This window comes from Prionailurus bengalensis, chromosome D1, assembly GCF_016509475.1.
Source record: "Prionailurus bengalensis isolate Pbe53 chromosome D1, Fcat_Pben_1.1_paternal_pri, whole genome shotgun sequence".
Taxonomy (NCBI): Eukaryota; Metazoa; Chordata; class Mammalia; order Carnivora; family Felidae; genus Prionailurus; species Prionailurus bengalensis.
The window spans coordinates 94092806-94109408 of NC_057346.1; the positions used below are offsets into that span (position 1 = coordinate 94092806).

At 38.3% G+C, this 16603-nt stretch overlaps 1 protein-coding gene across 2 annotated transcripts in view; it reads right to left on the bottom strand.

The window, feature by feature from the left end:
* Positions 1 to 16603, bottom strand: part of LRRC4C (leucine rich repeat containing 4C) — a 1209844-nt gene that overhangs the window by 459005 nt on the left and 734236 nt on the right. For both annotated transcript variants that reach the window (XM_043580988.1, XM_043580986.1), the window contains one exon: positions 15913 to 16049. The gene's annotated coding sequence lies outside the window, so the exon portion shown is untranslated. The remainder of the gene's footprint in view (positions 1 to 15912; positions 16050 to 16603) is intronic.

Sequence of the window (16603 nt, forward strand, 5' to 3'; positions counted from 1 at the left end):
AGAGATGGCTGTAGTCTAGGACATATAACAGGAATAATCTTTGGCATCTCCAACCAGACAGTAAAAAAATGAGCCCTGAATAATGTCTGGATGAGACACTTCCTAATTTGCTCAGAGTATTAAAAAAAATTACTTTTTTTCATGAAATGTCCAGTGTTATTTCTGAGAATGTCTTAGGCCATACTTTGCTTGGGGCATGTCCATTCACTCTCATCTTGGTCAAGATATTGTGCAACAAGCACCTTTTGGCAGTGAGCACACTTAGAATATTGCTCTAAGGCACAATCTTCTTTACATAGCCTTTTTACATCTTCCATTGACAACATGTGACAACACCACACTCAAGTCTCAGGTAGAAGAATTTACCTAACCCTGCATCAGATATTAGCGTTTGGATCCCCAGAGCAAAATGGCTCATATCCCATGTTAATTACTCTTTCAGTCAGCCAGATTCTTCAATTTATGTTCTTAACAACTCTAAAGCTTTGGCTTTTTGTTTTTTTAACATTTATTTATTTTTATTTTGAGACAGAGAGAGCGAGCAGGGGATAGAGAGAGCAGCAGCGAGATAGAGAGAGGAGAGAGAGAATCCCAAGCAGTCTCCATGCTATCAGAGCAGAGCCCTGCATTGTCAGTGTAGAGCCCCATGTGGGGCTCCATCTCACGAACTGTGAGATCATGACCTGAGCTGAAATCAGGAGTTGGAAGCTTAACCAAATGGGCCACCCAGGCGCCCCTTTAGGTTTTAAAAAATGACTTCAGCAAGATCATGCCATACTATCTTCTCTTCTCTTGAGTCTTCTTTTTATCATGAGAAACTCTGTATCTACAAGCACACATCAGTTTGCTCTGATTTTTTAAGCCAAATTAAAACAACAACAACAACAACAACAACAACAACTATCCCTCCTCTGCATATGAAATAAGTTGCCCAAAGTCCACCTATCCTATTATAGCCAGTCTCTACATCTTAGTCTTGACATATGTATATTATCCTGCTGAGAAAATGATGAAGAAAAAGACTTAACCAACATTTATAGTCCTTTCATATAGATTAACTTTTTGAAACTTATAATTATACTTTCAATTTAGATAATACTATTCTGGTCCTGTATCTCTTCCATCTTAAACTTACTACATTTATTTTTTTTTTAACGTTTATTTATTTTTGAGACAGATAGAGACAGAGCATGAATGGGGGACGGTCAGAGAGAGAGGGAGACACAGAATCCGAAACAGGCTCCAGGCTCTGAGCTGTCAGCACAGAGCCCAACGCGGGGCTCGAACTCACGGACTGTGGCTCGAACTCACGGACTGTGGCTCGAACTCACGGACTGTGAGGTCATGACCTGAGCTGAAGTCGGAAGCTTAACGACTGAGCCACCCAGGCGCCCCTTAAACTTACTACATTTAAAAACAAGCTCATACTCTTAAAAACTGAGAACAAATTGAGGGTTGATGGGGGTGGGAGGGAGGGGAGAGGAGGTGATGGGTATTGAAGAGGGCATCTTTTGGGATGAGCACTGGGTGTTGTATGGAAACCAATTTGACAATAAATTTCATATATTAAAAAATAAATAAATAAATAAGAAAAAATAAAAAAATTAAAAATTAAAAAAATTAAATTAAAAAATTAAAAATTAAAAATTAATTTAAAAATTAATTTTAAAAATTAAAAATTAAAAATTAATTAAAAAATTAAAAAAAACAAGCTCATCATCCACCTCAAGTCTCTCTTCCCTGCCCATTTCACTAAATGTAAATTGAAGCTTCCATTTACTCAAACCCCCCAAATTAGCATTATTCTTAATCTCTTTCTCTTACACATCCTATCTTTACTAATCTCACAAATTATATATGCTCAAAACATAGTCAGAATCCAATCAATTCTTACCACTTGCCCCTCTATCATCATGGTGTTATAAACTACCATCTTTTACGTGAATGATTGTCATAGCCTGTTAATTGTTCTCTCTTCTTGTACCATCATTCACCTCTTTTAGGCTACACTTAACCACAGAACCTACAGGAAGCCAGCCTCCTAACCCACATTTCCCATTCTGGTGCCTCAATTCCATCACTCTCTCCCTTGCTTGTTCTTCTTAACTTCTCTATGGACTTTGGAGCTCCTCAAATACACTGAGCATGCTCTCACTTCATGGCCTCTCCACTTGTTTCCTCTACCTGAAAATCTTTGCTCCTGGATATTTGAATGCCTCAGTGTCTCACCTCCTTTGGGTTTTTCTTACCTTCTTAGTGATGCCTCCTCTGACTATCCATTTAAAATTGCAAGGTGCTTCCTCACCAATACTACTTCTTCTTACTCTAATTTATATTTTCCTATAGAGTGTGACACCACCCAACATAATGGTTATTTAATATTATTTCATTGTACTTAGTTTTTCATTGACTGCTTCTGTGGGCTAAAATGTGGACTGAGTAGAGCTGGAGTTTGTGTTTGTGTTGTTCCCCATTCAATCCCCGAAGCCAAGAATGCCTGACTCGTGATGGGTGCTCAGTAAACATTTGTGGAATGACTGAATTCATACATGCCAATGACTTTGGAGAAAAACTGACTTGTGATCCAACTCCTGTTCTCTAATTTATTAGCTCTTGACCTTATGCATGACTTTCAATTTCAGTCTCATCTACCTCATCTATAAAACAGAAACAATGTTAAGAGTTTTGACCAAAATGTTAAATGTGAAATGTCTAAGGCATAGTAGATATGAAAGAGATGATGCTTGCCATTGTTGTTATTAAAACACTACTTTTTAAAAAGTTTATTTATTTATTTTGAGAGAGAGAGAAGAGATCAACAGTGGGGGAGGGGCAGAGAGAGAGGGAGAGAGAATCTCAAGCAGGCTCCATGCTGACAGTACAGAGCCCCATGCGGGGCTCGAACTCACAAACTGTGAGATCATGACCTGAGTTCAAAACAAGAGCTGGAGGGTTAACTGACTGATCTACCCGAGCACCCTTAAAATATTATTTTCAATAACCTGTGGGATGCCATTTTCATCCTTCATTAGGCGAAAGAATTTCTACTTTTACCACAGAATATAAAGGCACATGAATTAAAAAACAAACAAACAAACAAACACATATAAATGTCCAGCACAGAGTCTGGTCCATTGAAGTTCTATAATGAATGATTGTTTCAGCCATAGTTAAACTATTCTTAAGGTTTTTGTAGCTCTCCTATGTACTAAAATTCTTGAGGTCAAAAGTAGTTCAGCATCATGGGGGATTGGAAGGGTTTTAGAAATCCTTAGATTTAATACACCATGTTGCCAAAAGAGTGCTTTGCCTAAGGCTTTCCTATTCACTTCTGGAACAGTGACTAAGAATAAGGATTCTTCAAGGCATGCTTATCAGCTTCCAGGCCCAAAGTAGGTGGCCCTTGTTAAAGAGATTTCTTTTTCAACTTCAGGAAAATCCACAAGGACTTCGTTAGATTTTATTTGCTATCAAAAGCATGGGAACTCCTGGGGAGGCATTCTTACAATCTTCTTCCGGCAGGAAACCCACCGGAAAAAAAGGAACACTTTGCTATCGTTACTGAGAAAAAGACCCACCTCCAGTTTCCATCAAAATCAAATCAGCTAATTAACCAATAGGAAAGCTGATGCCATGATTTTCTTTGGCCAAATCCCATGAAAACAAGCCAAGGAGCTTACCTGTAGGTACCGAAGCTAGTTTGCACCAGCCTACAAGAGAATATTCTGCACATCTCTTCCCACCTCTGTGTTCACTGACATCATATTGGTAATTGAAATAGGCCATAGGGGGAGTATTTACACCACAGAAACAGGAAACCACCAAAAACCAGAGCTTTTATGTTTTTTATTTATTTTATTCTCAGGTAGCTGGGTTTCCAGCACACTATTGATTTTACTTTGTTATTTCCAAATGTATGAAATAAACAACAATTCATTCAAAAATTTGTTATTGCTGTGCCTTCTCTGTGCGAGGCACTGAATTTAGGGGTTGCTCTCTGAAATAGATGCATACCATTCAGTTGAATAGAATGGTTGTCTCAAATTGTTTTACTGCCTTGAAATTCCTGGTTTATGGTTTGGTTTCTCAAATAGTAAATGTGCACTGTGAAGCATTTTGCTTTACTGCAGAGATATTTCATTGTATTTGTAACATGAATATGGAGCTTTAAAGATGTAAAATGTGATAAATCAGGCATAAGGTATTCCCATGATACTTAGCATATTTGTCAATGGTGGGAAAAAAGTTGAGAAAATTGAGGTACTGCCAATAATATGATTTTACCTAGTGGGACAGGCAGGAGAGGAGACTTCAGAGACATGGACCAATTTTTCATTCAAAAGGTGTTTCAAATGCACCTGGAAACTTCTGAAATTATGTTTGATAAGCTGGAATGTGGCAAGAAGATGCAATCGCTCTGATTGTGTTCTCTGCATTGCTTACCTATCACCTCTCAGCTCTCAACCAGGTCACATGAAGGTGGCTCAGAAAAATTGGCTAAATCTTGTATCACATGGTCAGAAAAAGTGCAAGATCACATTCAGGAGGGTAGAAATCCAGAGTATCTGCCACTCTTAGACACTTAGTTTCTGATGTCTTTAATTTCTTTATTAGCTTTTATATCTTGATCTTAGCTCTGAGAATAAAATTCATATTTTATTAAGGAATTTATTATGGGCTCTTGGCTTCCCAGTCATTTCTTGCAAGTCAATTTCCTTTTAATCCTATCTTCTCTTGTTTTACTCCAGTTTGGGAAGCCAGATTTTGAAACATGACTTTAGATTTGTCTTTTCCCATAAACTACTGCCTCCATTGCGATAAGTCCTTTCAAAAATGATGTAATACAATATATCAAGGGGTAAATCTTCAGAAACAGAGATGCAGTCTTTAAAAAAGAAGAAAAACAAACTACAATATTTTAAATAGGTTATATAATAGGAATCTCTCTTCCTCAGAAAAGTGATTATTATTCCATTACTTTGTTTCTAAGTTTTTAATAATAAAACAAATTTTTTATGATAATACCAAGATGTATTTTAAATAATATTTTAATTCTGAATATAAAAAATATATAAAAGGAAATAATTACTTAATATGTGGCCAATTTTTAAAACCTAATAATCTTTGTAAACATTAAAACCCACAGAATAGGGTAGTTTTCTGTTAATATAGATCATTCTATATGCCTAATACTGTATAGCATCCTAATCATTTCAATTAGTGGCAGCTACAAAGTTCAAATGACAGATTAAATTCTGCCATCAGGTTCCAAATTCTTGGATTTTTCTTTCTTTTTTCCTTGTAGAGAGAGAGGGGAGGAGCACAAGCAGGGGAGAGGGGCAGAGGGAGAGAGAGAGACAGAGACAGAGAGAGAGGGAGGGAGGGAGGGAGGGAGGGAGAGAGAGAGAGAGAGAGAGGTAGGGAGAGAGAATCTTAAGCAGGTTTCACACTTAGAGAAGAGACCAATGCCAGGCCCAATCCAACGACCCTGGGATCATGAACTAAGCCAAAATCAAGAGTAGGACACTCAACTGACTGAGCCATCCAGGCATCCCAAAATTCTTGGAAGTTTTTTAAGAGTATGATTTCTAAGTCTAATTTTCTGTATAGGGAAAGTAGTAAAGTGAATTTCCATGAAGCAAGGTATGCCAAGTATAAATATAGACTGTTTATTTCAATATGCTATCTTGACTCTTAGTCTTTACCGAAAATTGTACAAAGTGAAACTCACCATACTTCAAATTCCACTCTTTCTATTTATTTTATAGCACCAGGCATTCATGGAAAGCTTATCACCTGAAGAGCAAGCTTTTTAAGGTGAAGACAACCAAACAAAAACCAGAATGTTTTTTTTTAATGATCTTGTAAATATTCATTATTTAGAAAATCCCCTAAGTTATACCCCTGCCTTATCAATACACAAAGTCAAAGTTGATGTCCTCTAAGTAAGTATTTATGATGTAGGCCCCAAAGGTGTCTTTTCAACCGCAACAGTGAGTAGAACTCTTCTGCTTTTGTAGAAAGTCCTTTGTTTTGCATTAAACATAGTTTGTTTCTGGTCCATCGAGGTTCTTAGCATCAGGGTTCTTGCTGGTTTCTCTAAGCCTCTCGCATCCACTAGTCCAGAAGTGGAATGCTAGACTATTTGTTAGCAGTGCTTCTGACTTTCTGTCAGGGTTATTTTTATATTTGTGGCTAACGTCCCTTCCTTATAAAACTGGAAGGTCATTGTTTATGTGATATCCACCCTGACAGACTTTATAATCAGTTCATGAAAATCACAGCCCCTCCTTAGGTTATGTTTAAGACAGAATTAATGCCTGTCTTAAAGGACAGTGGTGCTAAATCATGCTGTTACCATATACTGCTATTTTTGTTAATTCACCGTATTTATTTTTTATTGTGTATAATGGGATGGGTGGAATTGACATTTGACTCATAGACCACCCGTCTATATAAATGGCAAAACATGAGGCTATTGCAGTTGGTATTTGGGGATAAAACATGTATGATTAAATAGTGGGGCCACTTGACCTTAAATATCTTAAAGTACGTATGTGAAGAAAGGTGCTTATCTTCTGCTTGTACCAGAAAAATAAGCACCTCAGTTCATTTGTAGGAATAGAATTCACATTAAGAATTCTTTAACTTGCTAAAGAAATGTGAAATGTGAGAATACATTATCTAGAAATGTTATAGAACTCCTTTTCTGTAAATTTTTTTTAAAAAATAAGACAGATTACTTCCTACCAACTCAAAGCATGCTCTCTCCCTCTGCTAAACTCCTATAGCAAGTCATGTATGATGAGTAATGTGCTGCATGAAGCACCAGCAGCAAAGAGGAACAAGACACCATCTTATTCCAAGGAGATAAAAACACCTTCCTAACATATATTGTAGTTATGCTAGTATTTCTATTTTAGCACTGGGAATGGTTTTTCTATGACTCGATAGTTAGATCTGTATGATGTGTATATAGTACAGGACATCTATATCTTCCTTAGTGCCTAAAATATTCTTTATCATGTAGGAGACAGTTATTAGTTTAATTCATTTAGTATTTATTACTTCATTCAATAATTAGTTTTTAAATTTTTTTTTAATGTTTATTTTTGAGATGGAAAGAGAGACAGACTGAGAGTGGGGGAGGGCAGAGAGAGAGGGAGAGCCAGAATCCGAAGCAGGCTCTGGGCTCTGAGCTGTCAGCACAGAGCCTGACATGGAGCTCAAAACCGCAAAATGTGAGATCATGACCCAAGCCAAAGTCAAACGCTTAACTGACTGAGCCACCCAGGTGCCCCTCAATAATTATTTTTAATTCACTCCTATGTGAAGCAATTATCTCTCTTTTTTTAAAGTTTATCTATTTATTTATTTAGAGAGAGAGAGAGTATGAACAGGGGAGGAGCAGAGAGAGAGGGAGAGAGAATCCCAAGCAGGCTCTGCACTGTCAATGAAGAACCCAACAGGGGGTTCAAACTCATGAACCTCAAGATCATGAACTGAGCAGAAACCAAGAATTGGAGACAACCAATTGAGCCACCCAGAGGCCCAACAATGATCTCTTTAAGATGAGTTTATATGCAGTCTTACCCAAATACAGTGGAATGGAGTTAGTGAAAAGTTGGATTTTTTTGGAGGGGGTGCTTTGTTTTGCTTTTTTTTTTAACAGCTTCATAGTTATACTTTGATTATATTTCAAATTTAGTAATGAAAACAGATCCATCAAAAATACATCCAAGGGACTTCTGCTTTTCGGATATTAGAGTATACTTTTATTTTCCTATTCACTCCATCAAGCACACAGAAAACCCTGGACATTTATATGTAAAACAATAAATACATAAGAAGAACCTGAAAGGTAGAGAGCAGAAGGCAGGCAATCTAGGAAGCTTAGATCTGAATAATGACATGATGATGAGAGTTCGTGGATTTTCCTTTTGCTTCATATATCCCAGACTTGAAACAGAAGAGACCAGAAACCCAGAAATAGTGACAGGTATAGTTGAAAAAGATGAAGAAGATGAAGAAAGTGGTGGTGGTGGTGGTGGAGGAAAAGGAGGAGAAAACAACAAAGCCCTGCTCTCTCTATCCAAAAGACAAAGAGGAGGCAGCTTAGCCAGAAAGAAAGCTGCAAGACAGTTGCTCTCATCCAGCTAAACATCACAGAAAAAAATTGTGGCTCTATCCACACCCAGACCAGCAAAACCCTAGTGAGGACCTAGATCTTCACCTTCACCAAGCTATGAAAGCTCCCCCAAACTCTCCACTAAGTTGGTACCAGAAAAGGCCAGGCAGGGATGAGAACTATCATCCCTGACAGGCAGCACCCCCTTGTACTGTCAGTAGAAATGACTTGGGGAGACTGGACTACTTCCTCCAGTCAACAGTAACAAGGGGATCTTTCCCTTGGGAAAGGGACATGCTGGAATGGTATCAGAGTTGGGCATGTGGAGAGTCAGGACTTTCACATCCACTCTGCAGTAATGAGGCCACTCCTCCACTCATGTTATCAGTGGTGGCTAAGGGAGTAGCAGTTACATGCACTCCTATACCTTCCAGCTAGGGCAGTATCAGTGGAAGTCTAGGGGGAGCTGTTACTCATGCCCAGAAGTAATGAGAGGCCCCCATTCACTCCTGTGTCAACAAAGGCCAATTAGGGAACGTGGAATTCTACTCTGTCCTGATGTTCTTTCTACCCTTGCTTCCCTTGCTGGAGAAATATCAGAAGACACCACCTAAAACTGAAGGTTTAAATAAGATATAGAGTCTCATAGTAAAATGCCCCACATGGCCAGATTTCAATAGCAAATTACTCATTACACCAATATTCAGGAACATTTCAAATGAAATGCAAAAGACCATCAACAGATGCCAATGTGAAGAACAACTGGACATCCGTAGCCAATAAAGTCAAATTTGACTTAAGTTTCACTTCTTATACAAAGATTAACTCAAAATGGATCATGCATTTAAATATAATAAGTAAAAGTATCAATGTTTTAGGGGGAAAAGCACAGAAGAAAATCTTGGGGCCTAGTGGCCAGCAAAGAAATTCTTAGACTGGACACTAACAGCATGATGTATGAAGGGAAAAACTGATACACTGCACTTCATCAAAATTCAAACCTTGTGTTCTGTGAACCCTTGTTAAGAGGGTGAAAGGATAAGCTATAGAACGGGAGAGAGTATTAACAAATTGTTTATCTGACAAAAATTAGGACCTACATTACACATAAAGTTTTCAAAACTCAACAGTTAAAAACAAAAAACAAACAACCAAACAATCCAATTAGAAAATGGGCAAAAGACATGAACAGATATTTCCCTGAAGAGGATATGCATATAGAAAATAAGCACAAAAAATGATGTTGAGCATCACTAATTTTTAGAGAAATGAAAATAAAAACTACAATGAGATAATTAGGGACAATGCTCCTTGACGTCAGTCTTGCCAACAATTTTTTTTTTTTGATCTGTCACCAAAAGCACAACCAACAAAGGCAAAAATCAAGTGGGATTGGGCTGGCATTTTGTACTTGTATAGCCACAAAGACCAGGGCTGGCTGCCAGATGGGATTCAGGGTCCACAGCCTTCCAAGGCTATGGCAGAGAACATGGAAGAACCCAGAATGGCTGGTATCTGCAAACATGAAAATGTGTGGGGTTAAATCTAGTGAAATGCATAGCAGTCTGAGGCTTGTTTCTTTAGTGGCAAAAGCTGATGAGGTCCTCTGCAGAGCAGGTCACTAAGAAGCACCATCACTCCCACTGCATGGTTGATACTGTTAGCACTGCCCTTCTTACTTGTTCTTACCTACCCCTATACATCTTAGCTTTGCCAGTCTCCGGGTGGGGTCAAACCCAAGTGGGTCCTTCATGTAATGTCCCAGAAGGCTGGGGTAGCTCACCCTTCCCTCTGTCCTCCCTTTCCTGGTAAGAGGATCTTTTTCCAGTTTTCCTTTTGCACATCAAAACTATAATGAGATATGTCCTCACATCTGTTAGAATGACTATTATCAAAAAGACAAAATATAGCAAGTGTTGGCAAGGATGTGGAAAAAAAGGAACCTTGGTGCACTGTTGGTGGGAATGTAAATTGGCATAGCCACTTATGAAAATTCCTCCCAAAATTAAAAATAGAACTACCATATGATCCAGCAATTCCACTTCTGGGTATATATCCAAAGAAAATAAAATTATCTTGCACAGATATCTGCACTCCCATGTTTAGTGTAGCATTACTCATAGTAACCAAGACATGAAAACAACCTAAGTGTCCATCAATAGATGGATAAAGAAAATGCCATATTCAGTCATAAAAACCCTGCCATTTTTGATAACATGGGTAAGGCTTGAGGGCATTATGCTAAGGAAAATAAGTTAGATAGAGAAAGATAAATACTATATGATCTCAGTTATATGGCATCTAACTACACTGAACTCATAGAAACAAATAGTAGATTGACTGTTACCAAGGCTGGGGTGGAAGTTATAGGGAAGTATTGCTCCAAAGGTATAAACTTTGTTATAAGGGATGAGTAAGTTTGGAGAGTTACTGTACAACATGATGATTATAGTTAACAATATTGTTTTTTGTATTTGAATGTTGCTAAGATGATAGATCTTTAATGTGCTTGCCACCACCACAATTATTTGAGATGAAGCATGCTAACTAAACTTATTGTAGTAAACAGTTAACAATGTACACTTATATCAGATTATCACATTGTATACCTTAAACTTATACAATGTTATATGTCAATTATATCACAATAAAGCTAGGGGAAAAAAACCTGTAAATATGCAACCAAAAACAAGGGGAAAAAACTCTAAATATGCAACTGTCATATAGTCCAGCAATTCACTGCTGGGCAAAGAAATGAAATCCTATGTTCACATAAAAATCTGTACACTAATTTTTATAGCAACTTTATTTATAATAGCCCCAAACTGGAAACAATTGAGACATCCTTCAGCAGAGAATGGTTAAACACACTACTGTATATCCTTACCAGAAATACTACTCAGTTGAAAAACATGAATTAAGTATTACATCCAATAACTTAGGTGAAACCCCTGATAATTATGTTTTATAAAAAAGCCAACTCCAAATGCTACATAGTGTATGGTTCCATTTATACAACATCCCTATAATGAGTAAATTATACCAACTGAGAGATCAGTAGTTGCCAGCTGCTTAAGGAAGAAGTTGGGGGATGTGAATGAAGTGAGTATGGCTATAAAAAGACAACAGGAAGGGCTTTATGGTGATAGAAACACCAATCAAAACCACAATAAGATACTACCTCACACTTGTCAGAATGGCTAAAATGAACAACCCAGGAAACAACTGATGTTGGCGAGGATATGAAGAAAGGGGAACCCTATTGCACTGTTGGTGGGAATGCAAACTCGTACAGTCACTCAGGAAAACAGTGTAGAGATTCCTCAAAAAATTAAAAAGAATTATCCTATGACCCAACAATTGCACTACTAGGTATCTATCCAAAGAATATAAAAATGCACCCCAATATTTATAGCAGTGCTATCAATAGCCAAATTATGGAAAGAGCCCAAATGTCCATCAAATGAAGAATGGATAATGAAGATATGGCATATATATACATATATATATATATGGCATATATATACATATATATATAGCATATATATGTATACATGTATATATACTATATATATGTATGTGTATATATATATATATATATATATATATATATATATATATATAGTATATATACATGCGCACACACACACACACAATGGAATACTACTTGGCAATCAAAAGGAATGAAATCTTGCCATTTGCAACAACATGGATGGAACTAGAGGGTATTATGCTAAGCCAAATAAGTCAGGCAGAGAAAGACACACAACATATGATTTCATTCATATGTAGAATTTAAGAAACAAAACAGATGAACACAGGGGAAGGGAAGGAAAAGTAAGATAAAAACTGAGAGGGAGGAAAACCATAAGAACTCTTAAATACAGAGAACAAACTGAGAATTGCTGGAGTGGAGGTGGGTGTGGGGGATGGGCTACATGGGGGATGGACATTAAGGAGAGCACTTGTTGGGATGAGCACTGGATGTTATATGGAAGTGATGAATTGCTGGGTTCTACTCCTGAAACCAGTACTACACTATATGGTAACTAGCTTGAATTCAAATAAATTAAACAAAAAAGAAACGTTCTGCATTGTGACTGTACTAATGTCAATATACTTGTTGTATTACTGTCCTATAGGTTTGTAAGATAATTAATCATTAGGGGAAAAGGGGAACAGGGTACACAGAATTCCTCCACGTTATTTATTTTAATTTTTTTATGTTTCTTCATTTCCTGAGAGAGAGAGAGAGAGAGAGAGAGAGAGAGAGAGAGAGAGCATGAGCAGGGAGGGTCAGGGAGACAGAATCTGAAGCAGGCTCCAGGCTCTGAGCTGTCAGCACAGAGCCCTACATGGGGCTCCAACTCATGAACTGCGAGATCATGACCTGAGCTGAAGTAAAATGCTTAGGGAACTGAGCAACCCAGGCGCCCATGTTATTTCTTAAAAGCACACATTAACATACAATTGTTCCAGAATAAAACACTTCATTAAAAATTCAAACATCATGGGGCGCCTGGGTGGCACAGTCGGTTAAGCGTCCGACTTTAGCCAGGTCACGATCTCGCGGTCCTTGAGTTCGCAGCCCCGCGTCGGGCTGTGGGCTGATGGCTCAGAGCCTGGAGCCTGTTTCCGATTCTGTGTCTCCCTCTCTCTCTGCCCCTCCCCCGTTCATGCTCTGTCTCTCTCTGTCCCAAAAATAAATAAACGTTGAAAAAAAAATTAAAAAAAAAAATTCAAACATCAACAATAACATCTACATATTTTACACCTGGACTACTGGGCAATCACACAAATGCTTTTAGTTGATTTTAACGCAAACTATTCAGTTTATAGCCCTGGTGCCTAAGTGTCTGTATTTTCTACTAGGCTCTGTTAAATTACTACCTTTCATTCAAATCCATCCTCCTCTGTTTTGAGAGGTGGGGCTTGGGTCTTTGCAAAATGCATCCCCTTTGCCACTGGGCTCCCTATTTCTATCAATAGAGAGAGAGAACTAAAGGGAAACTGCAAGGTTCAAGGGGAAGAAGGAACTTAACACTTGTTCCCTGATACCATTACCCTACACAGCAGTTGGTTCCATCTTGCATTGTTTTCTACATTCCTAGAAATAACCTCGTTGTCCCCCTCTCCAAGAGCTATAACAACACTAGCTGCCTGGTATCCCATCCTCAGAGATGTGGTCTCAGTTCTGTCTGTTGAGTCCCTTCTAGTTTTTCAGGGTATAATATTGGCTGAACAGCATCCTTCACAAAATTCTGAGTTGCGGCTCATATGGCCCCAATCTGAGCTCTTGGAGCACTAGCACCCGGAGCTGGTAGAATTCTTGGAGTGATGAATCTTAGCAATGTGGAGTCCTCCTCACCCCTGAGCTTCTGAAGTTCCTCTACTTTTCAGACAATGCTCTCACCCAAGATTTCTGAAGTCCAGGTCTGCAAAACCCCGCCTCCAATATTCTAAATTCTAATCATTTCAAAGTCTTTCCTGCTGTCCCTGAATACTGTAGCCACTTCTGTAGTGACTACATGTTTGATTCTTCAGGGTCCTCTTTTGCCTTTCCAGTTCTCCAATATCTGGCTAATGATTGTTAAATTTTATCTATTTTTTTTTAACATTTATTCATTTTTGAGATACAGAGAGAGACAGAGTGTGAGTAAGGGAGGGGCAGAGAGAGGGAAACACAGAATCCAAAGTGGCCTCCAGGCTCTGAGCTGTCAGCACAGAGCCTGACTTGGGGCTCGAACTAACTGTGAGATCATGACCTGAGCTGAAGTAGGATGCTTAACCAACTGAGCCACCCAGGTGCCCCATCTGGTTAATGATTCTTAAATTTTATGTTTTCGTTTTAACACTTACTCATTTTTGAGAGACAGAGACAGAGTGTGAGAAGAGAGGGGCAGAGACAGGGAAACATAGAATCTGAAGCAGGTTCCAGGCTCTGAGCTGTCAGCGCAGAGCCCAAGGCAGGGCTCTAACCCTGAGATCATGGTCTGAGCCAAAGTCAGATGCTTAACCTACTGAGCCACCCAGGCATCCCAAATTTTATCTGTTAAAATAACTGGCATGGTTTCTGTTTCCGGAGCTCAATCTAATGGATTCAGGCAATTTGTAGCAGGGTTTGAAGCTGAATAAAGGGAAAGAGGCTAGAGAGGCTGTGAGACTATGTGTAAGGCCAAGTTATAATGGGCAAAGAGAATGCTAAGAAAAACAATCAGAAACAAGAGTGGTGGGGGGGATGGACAGAAGTTCAGGGAGAAGTAGAGTTGCAAAGTTTTCTGTTGTTTTTGAGAAAAGTACAAACGTATAAAGACAGGCCAGTACTGCCCTTTTTTCTCCTTGTTTTCACATTCTTCTTCTGTTCTGGCTCACATATGTTGCCAGAATAACTTTCTTTTCACTTACAGGTGACTATCTTCCCTATAAAAGATCCAAACTAAAAGCAACAACAACAACAAAAACAAATAAACAAACAAGCAAAAAGCACCTCCTTTTCTGAATAGATAGAAGGATTAAGATTAAAGGCAAAGAAAAGGGGCAATCATGCATACTTGAAAAAAAAAGAGCTTAAAATCTTTTCTTTCTCATTCGTTCATGTTCCCCTATGATACTTTATCTTGCCATTGCCTCCTCATCTTTAGAGAGCACTTTCTGCATATCTAATGTTCTTATGGGACTCTCAAAACAAAGTGGGCTCCCTGAAGACAGATAGCATGTCTTCTATTAGCTTAATCTAAATAACGTGATGGAGTTGATGCAGGAGAGAATAGCTGCATTCCAGGAAAGTCTTGAGTTATGGATTTAGGACAGATATCTGTTATACATGCAGCCCAGGGAGAGCTAAATATTAACAGGAAAATGTATGAGCAATTCCTCCTACAGGTTTGTATAACATTTCTACTTCTCCCTTAAAACAGCATGAATGATTCAAGTAAGTATTTGCCAATTAAAATGGCAAGTATAAATGTCTCTCTTGCCATATAGATGGAGCTTAATGCCACTATAACTTTATATATTTTTTTCTCTTCAACACAGTGAAACACCACAGATGAATGAACATATTTCCATTTTACAGAGCTGGACAGGTTTTACTTCTGGGCTCAAATGGTCTTGACCATTGGTGGCACAACATTTATCTGAAGGAGATGCCACAATCCATGTCGAGCTCATGAACTGCCACTTGTAGGAGTCACTTGGACTTTCATGCTTCCCTACTGGTTCATTTAGACAAGTTCAACTTTTCCAGTAGCCCAACAGCAACTATTTTCATGCTGTTACCACATCAAGCTTTCCAATCTCACCAGGTTTTCAAAGGAAGAATAAAAAGCCGGCTACCTTCTCCAAACACTTTGTTCCATATTAAAAACCTAACTGCTGCCCCCATTTCAAAAAAGGAGGGGGACATCATCAGTTGTCTCTTTCATTCTGAATCCTGGGCAGGCCAATCTGCCACAACTCCCAGGCTGTGCAAAGCACCATCTGCTAGAGGAACAGTTAGTTTGACGCCCGCCCCTCCACAGAAATCACTGCTAGTAAAAGTTTTATGAGGTGGGTACTTTTTTCCCCCGTTTCCTCCTTTTGTAACTGACTGAAGCCCAAATGAGCAAGATGAAATGGCCAGATATTTAGCCAGATGTTGGCATCCACATGTGTATGTTTGGGAGGGAAGAGAAGCTGTCAGCTGTACCAAAGGAATATTAGAATTATCTGAAATGCAATTAACAGCCCCACAGTCAATGAATCTTTGAAGGATTCTAACAGAGTAAATTACACCTCTCACTTACCTATGGTAAATTGTCCATGGACCAGTTTCCTTGTTTGTGAAACTTGAATCCGGTCAATTTATTCAGACTCCAGAGTAGTTTCAGGATGTTTCCATTCTGTTAATCTACATGGGTTATCTCTGCTCTTCCAGTAACTTCTATAAACACACACATACACACACACACACAAAATAAAAGGATATACTTAGAATATGTTATGCTGGATAAATACTGGTTGACAGTTTAGATTTTTAGCATCCATAACTCACGCTATTTTTTTTAGACTATTCTTATTATTTGTAATAGAAAGTGATGGGAACAAAGCTTTTCTCTTTTAAAAACTACACTGCAGGTCAATGTGGTTTGGTATCTACAATTACAACTAGAAGTATACCAGGTGAATGGCAAAAGCTTACTAAAAACATATTTATTAGAGAGTCAGTATTGTAGATTTTACTAAAATCTGCCTGTTATCGCATACCCTCAGAAGGTGGAAAGGAATTTAACATTTGAGAAGTTACCATGAACCTGGGGTTGGACTAGTATTTTTATATACATATTATCCTATTCAATTAGTATAACAATCTTTCTAGCACTTACTACCTATAGCTCTCTCTCTGACATTTTTCAGATCATAAGGGAAAGACTTATAGGTAGAAGGAGGTTAGATTTTAAGACTAGATAACCTGAATCCACTTCTCTTACTCTTTCC